This window comes from Canis lupus, chromosome 32 (genome assembly GCF_003254725.2).
Source record: "Canis lupus dingo isolate Sandy chromosome 32, ASM325472v2, whole genome shotgun sequence".
In the NCBI taxonomy this organism is placed as follows: Eukaryota; Metazoa; Chordata; class Mammalia; order Carnivora; family Canidae; genus Canis; species Canis lupus.
The window spans coordinates 11,814,010-11,820,009 of record NC_064274.1 but is presented as its reverse complement, the minus strand read 5'-3'; positions in this window follow the sequence as shown (position 1 = coordinate 11,820,009).

The window sequence follows — 6,000 nt, the reverse complement described above, 5'->3', positions numbered from 1 at the left end:
ATCACTGTATACACTTGAAACCAATGTAACATTATGTGCCAGCTATACTTCAATAAAAAAATTAAAATCACCATATATATATTTTATATATTTTTATTTATAACCTGGAAGAATATAAAAGTTCCCATTATTTCCTGAAATGGAGTTATTGCTCTTTTTTTTTTAAGGGGTTATTTATTTATTTGAGAGAGAGAGGAAGAGCAGGGAGACGGGCAGAGAAAGAGGGAGAAAGAATCTCCAGCAGACTCCCTGCTAAGTGCTGAGCCTGATGCAGAGCTCAATCTCATGATCCCAAGATCATGACCCAAGCTGAAACCAAGAGATGGAAACCAACTGAGCCACCCAGGTGCCCCTAAAGATTTTATTTTTAAGTAATTCTACACCCAATATGGGGCTTGAACTCACAGCCCTGAGATCAAGAGTCACATACTCCATCAACCGAGCCAGCTGGAGCCCCTTGTTCTTTTTAAATTACCCTAAATCTCATTGTGGTCAGTATAATGAAACAATTTTGCTGATAAAACAAGCACCATACTCTGAAAAGTCAACTTTTGCAAGCCAAGCATTTTATCATTTTTGAGGAAACTGATAAGCATACCTTGGGGGAGTTCAGTATTGACTCCCATCTTTTTATTAATAGAATTTATTTGACAATCACTTGTATAGTGCAAACAGTACACTAGCTCCATTTCTAAGCATATTACATATAATCTTTTATAACCTAAGAGGCCAAGTGGGCAATATTGGCACCATTTTACAGATGAGGAAAGTGGAGCACGAGAGACTGAAGTGATTTACTAAAGGTAACAGCAATCAATAACTGAACCAAAGTTGAAACTGCCACTGTGGCTTCAGTCTGTCTTCTTAACCATTGTACAGTGTCTCTTTAAGAAAACTTGTCCTTTCTATTTATAAGAAAAATAGAATTCAGAATCAAAATGCTTAGATTCAAATTCTTGCTCAAGCCTGATGCCTTTCTTCTCGTTTCCTAAAGCACCATGTATTTTATCTCTATTTTGGCATTTGAACTTGTAGCATAATTGCCTGTTTTTGGTCTCCTGTCTAGACAGTAAATTGTTCAACATTTTTAATTTAATGCTTAGCACGGAGCTAGCACATCCTTCCTGAAAGACGGGAAGCAGGGCTCTGACAAGCTTTATAACTTTAGGCAAGTTCCTTTTCTCTGAGTTTCATCTGTAGGGTTAGAAATCCCACCCCAGGGGGATCCCTGGGTGGCTCAGCGGTTTAGCGCCGCCTTTGGTTCAGGGCTTGATCCTGGAGCCCCGGGATCGAGTCCCGCATCGGGCTCCCTGCATGGAGCCTGCTTCTCCCTCTGCCTGTGTCTCTGCCTCTGTCTTGTGAATAAATAAAATCTTTAAAAAAAAGAGAGAGAAAAGAAATCGCACCCCTGCTTCTTCCATAAAATTGTGAGGAATATACTAAACTTGACTCATGAAAGCCCTTTGTGAAACAACCCTAACTGGTGAACAAAACAACCATTCAAAGTCTCCAGAAATTGTCCCAAGGGCACACAGCCAAGTGATGAAACATACAAGAAAATCTAAAACTTGTTAAGTGCTGCACATTGAAGTTTGGGGCATTTGAGCTGCCACTGGCATCCTTCTTCCTCCTCTCAGCTCAGAGTGATGGCCACACCAGGAGGTGCCACCAGGACGGGGAACTCTCTTGTCCCCAACTCCTACTGGAGGGCCATGGCATTCCCCAGGAGGTGAAGATTAAAATGTAACTATGTAACTATAAAAGACAGTGTAAATGCATATTTCCTCTTTCTATTTAACGGATTTGCAGAGCAATTTGTAGAAAACTATGTATAAATTGTATTTTGGGGTCTCTATCATATTTGCCATTAGCAGCACAAAGGAAGTAGATGGGGCAGCCCCAGTGGCGCAGCGGTTTAGCGCCGCCTGAAGCCCGGGGTGTGATCCTGGAGTCCCGGGATCGAGTCCCATGCTCTGCCTGTGTCTCTGCCTCTCTCTCACTCTCTCTGAATAAATAAATAAATAAATCTTTAAAACAAAACAAAACAAAACAAAGGAAGTAGATGGGGGCAGGGCTGAACTGGAGTAAAGAAATGATATCAGATGGTAACTTGAATTCACAGGAACTAATGAAAAGAGCCAGAAAAGGTAAATATGGCTAACATACTAATACTACAAAATACATCCTTGTTCTCCCCTTTCTTCTCGGTTCTATTAAGAGGCAATAAATTATATAAAGTCATAATTATAATCAAGTATTGTTGAGTTTGTAACATTTAGACCTAATTTTCATGACAATAATAGAACAAAAAGGAATAGAGCTACCTAGATGTAATGTTTCTGCATTTCACTAGCACTTTTATAAAGATTTATTTATTTGAGAGAGAGAAAGTGAATGCATGCATGCATGCATGCGTGTGCAAATGGTTGGGGGGGGGGGGGACGTTGACGTCATAACCTGAACCAAAATCAAGAGTCAGATGCTTAACTAACAGTCACCCAGGTACCCCTCACTAGCACTCTTAAGAACAGATCTGTGTATATGTAAATTATATTTCAATAAAAAAATATAATAGGAAAAAAACCCCTAAACCGAGAAATAATCTCTCTGCAGAGATTAAATATTTCTCAGGCTCTCATATGCTCCTGGTGAGAATATAAAATGATGCAGCTTCTTTGGCAAACAGCTGGCAGTCCCTCAAAATGTTAGACAGAGCTACCATACAACCCAGCAGTTCCAATCACAGGTATCTACTCAAGGGAAATGAAAACATGTCCACACAAACTTGAGCACAAATATTCATAGTAGCACCATTTATAATAGCCAAAAAATGGAAAACAACACAACTCTCCATCAACTGATGAATGGATATGTAAAATATAAATACAATGAAATATTATTCGCCAATAAATATGGAATGAAGTACTGATACATGTTACAACATGGATGAACTTTGAAACATGCTAAGTGAAAAATGCTGGTTATTAAAAAATGTGTTGTTTGATCCATTTCCATGAAATGTCCATAATAGACAAATCTATAGAAACGGAACACAGACTAGTGATTGCATATGGCTGGGGACATTGTGGAGTTACAGCTAATGGGTACAAAGTTTGGGGTGACAAAGATGTTCTAAAATTGATTGTGGCAATGGCCGCATACTTCTGCAAATATACTACATCCATTCAGGTGTATGCTTCACATGGCTTAATTATATTCTGTGTGAATTATATATCAATAAAGCTGTTACCAATTTTTTAAAAAAAAATAGTATCTAAATGTCTGGTGTAAGGCTTAGCAGTTCCAAGTCACTTGCTGGAGGTCAAATGCTGGTAGAGGCATGGCCAAAAGTGGGATACAGGTCTTAAACCTGCTAAATTCTGTCCATGTTGTGCTACTTCTAGTAACCCTCTCAGATACAACACTCTTCCTTGAGAATTCTCCAACAGTTGAGTGTTCCTCTCCCAAGTTCCTCACCAGCAGATCATCCTGGTTTCCCGTTAAAGGGACTGACCTTCATAGCTTCCCACAACGTAGCTCATGCCATGTATGGACATTGACCCCACCACCCCCAGCTATAAGCCCATCACAAGAAACACAATCTTATTCTTTCACTAACTGGGGCTCTTCCCCACTCCTCAGTAATTAGCTGACTTCACAATGTCAGGATCTCTTGCCTCCTTAGATCCTCTTAACAAGATTATCTTCTTTAGTGTTATCTGCATCACTGACAAGGATCACCTTTACTCATCTTGTGAATAAGACCCTTCCCATCGGCTTTATATTTTTTTAAGATTTTATTTATTTATTCATGAGAGAGGCAGAGACACACGCAGAGGGAGAAGCAGGCTCCACGCAGGGAGCCCCACGAGGGACTCCATCCCGGGTCTCCAGGATCACGCCCTGAGCCAAAGGTGGCGCTAAACTGCTGAGCCACTGGGGCTGCCCTCCCATCAGCTTTCAAGGTGTTTCCCACTCTGAGAGAACTAACAAAAAAAGACTTGCCATGCATGACCTGTCTCCCTCTTTTCTTCCCATCCTACAAAGAGTGGGCTAAGGAAGCCTCTCTGAACTTGACTCCAGATCTTTAAGATGAAAATGATGCCTACTTCCAGACTTGGTGATGGTTTTAAGGGAGGTAAAAAATATGAAATCACTGAGCACCCCAAGAGTCATAGTAAGATTCTCACTACTCTATGTAGCTGTGGGGAGAAAGGCCTGTCTCCTTTTCTAAGTTTTTTTTTCCTTCGTGAAACGCTCCATTTGGAAGTGATTGCTATATTCCGCATTCGCCACTAGGTGGCACTTTTGGCTAGCTCATAAGAGGAAACACCAGCAAAAAAGCACTAGAAGGAGGATTGTACCCAGAAAGAGGATTGCACTTGTGAAATGCTGAGCTAGGAAGTCATATTCACAAACATTTATTACCGTGGCACCTACTAGGCAGACATAATAGGAAATGAATCCTGAGAAGAGGAAAGAACCCAGAATTGAAAAGAGAGGAGGTGAGGAAGGGCAGGGTGATAGGGGTGGGATGAGAAGATTCCAGGCAGAAGAAAATGCATGAACAAAAACACAAGAGAGACTGTGGACTGTTCAGGAAAGTGAGGCAGTTACAAATGACCAGAATGAAGTACACTACTATGTACACAGGGCACTGGTGGGAGACCAGGCTGGGGCTGTGCAGGGGGCGTGCTAGGAAGGATTTGGTAGGTCTAATAACAATGTTAATGAAATACGACTTTACTACCCAATTTTCGAGTCATTTTGATTTATGCCGCTTTATCACACGGTAGCTCTTCAAGGAAAAAAGCACATGGAGAATTACAGAGGTTTGTAGGTTATGGACCTGTCAGTGGCAAGTGCTCACATTTGTACTTATACAGTAGCTGCCAATCACATGTAGATATTCAGCCCTTGAAATAGGGGTAGTGTGACAGAACTGAATTTTAAACTTTATTACATTTATTTTTAAGATTTTATTTATTTGACAGAGACAGAGAGCACATGTAGTGGAAGGGGCAGAGGGAGCACACTCCCTACTGAGCAGGGAGCTGGACACAGGACCTGAGCCAAAATCACATGCTTGACCCATTGAGCCACCCAGGCGCCCCTACTTAATTTTAATTAAGTAGCCACATATTGGGCAGCACAGCTCTGGACCGATTTCCCCACCACTGCCAATTAGTTTTCTCTAAAATTCTTCAAAGAGTAAACCTTATCTATAGCGTAAGTCTACCTTGAACACTGCAGATGGTGTGTGTGTGGCGGGGGGCAGGTAGTGCAGCTGCCAGCTTCATAGACTGTTGTTCTAGATACAAGAACTAGAATCGTCAGGGTCTGACTTGACTGTGTGGGGTAAAGAGGAGGAAAGGAAGAGGATTGCAGGCTTCTGCCTGGAAATCCTGATGATACTACTCCAAGCTGTGGAATACAGGAAAAATGATTATTTTCTTCTTAAATATCCTGAGATGAAGGAGCCAAGGCACATGCAAGAAGCGACAGACTAGATAGAAAAATAGCTGCGGTGCTGGAATCTACCAGTTCCTGTAGGTCACAGAGCGAGAGAGACAGAGATGTGGGCATGATCACATGGAAGACAGAACCAAAGCTGTGCAGCTGATGAGAGTGCGTGCTGAGTGACAACAGACTACACTAGCACTGGAGAGGTCAGGGGAGTGTAAGAAACCTACGCAAAGGAAATGGGAAAGAAGCCAAGAAAACACAAGCCGCAGTCCATCAGTTCATGACAGTTTTGAGGAGAAAGCAGCCAATGGTTTCAAATGCAATACAGAAGATTTAAGACAGAAACGTCCCTTGACATTTTCCACAGGAAAGTCATTTGTGACTTCTACTGGAGCAGCGGGAGTAGAAGCAACACCACTTCAGCCACACATTTCTGAGAAACAAAGTTTTGTCTTTAATGCATCGTGCTTTGGGGTCACCCTGTTTTAACAGCATTATCACATCTCACATGCAAAAACACGATTCTAAAAGAGC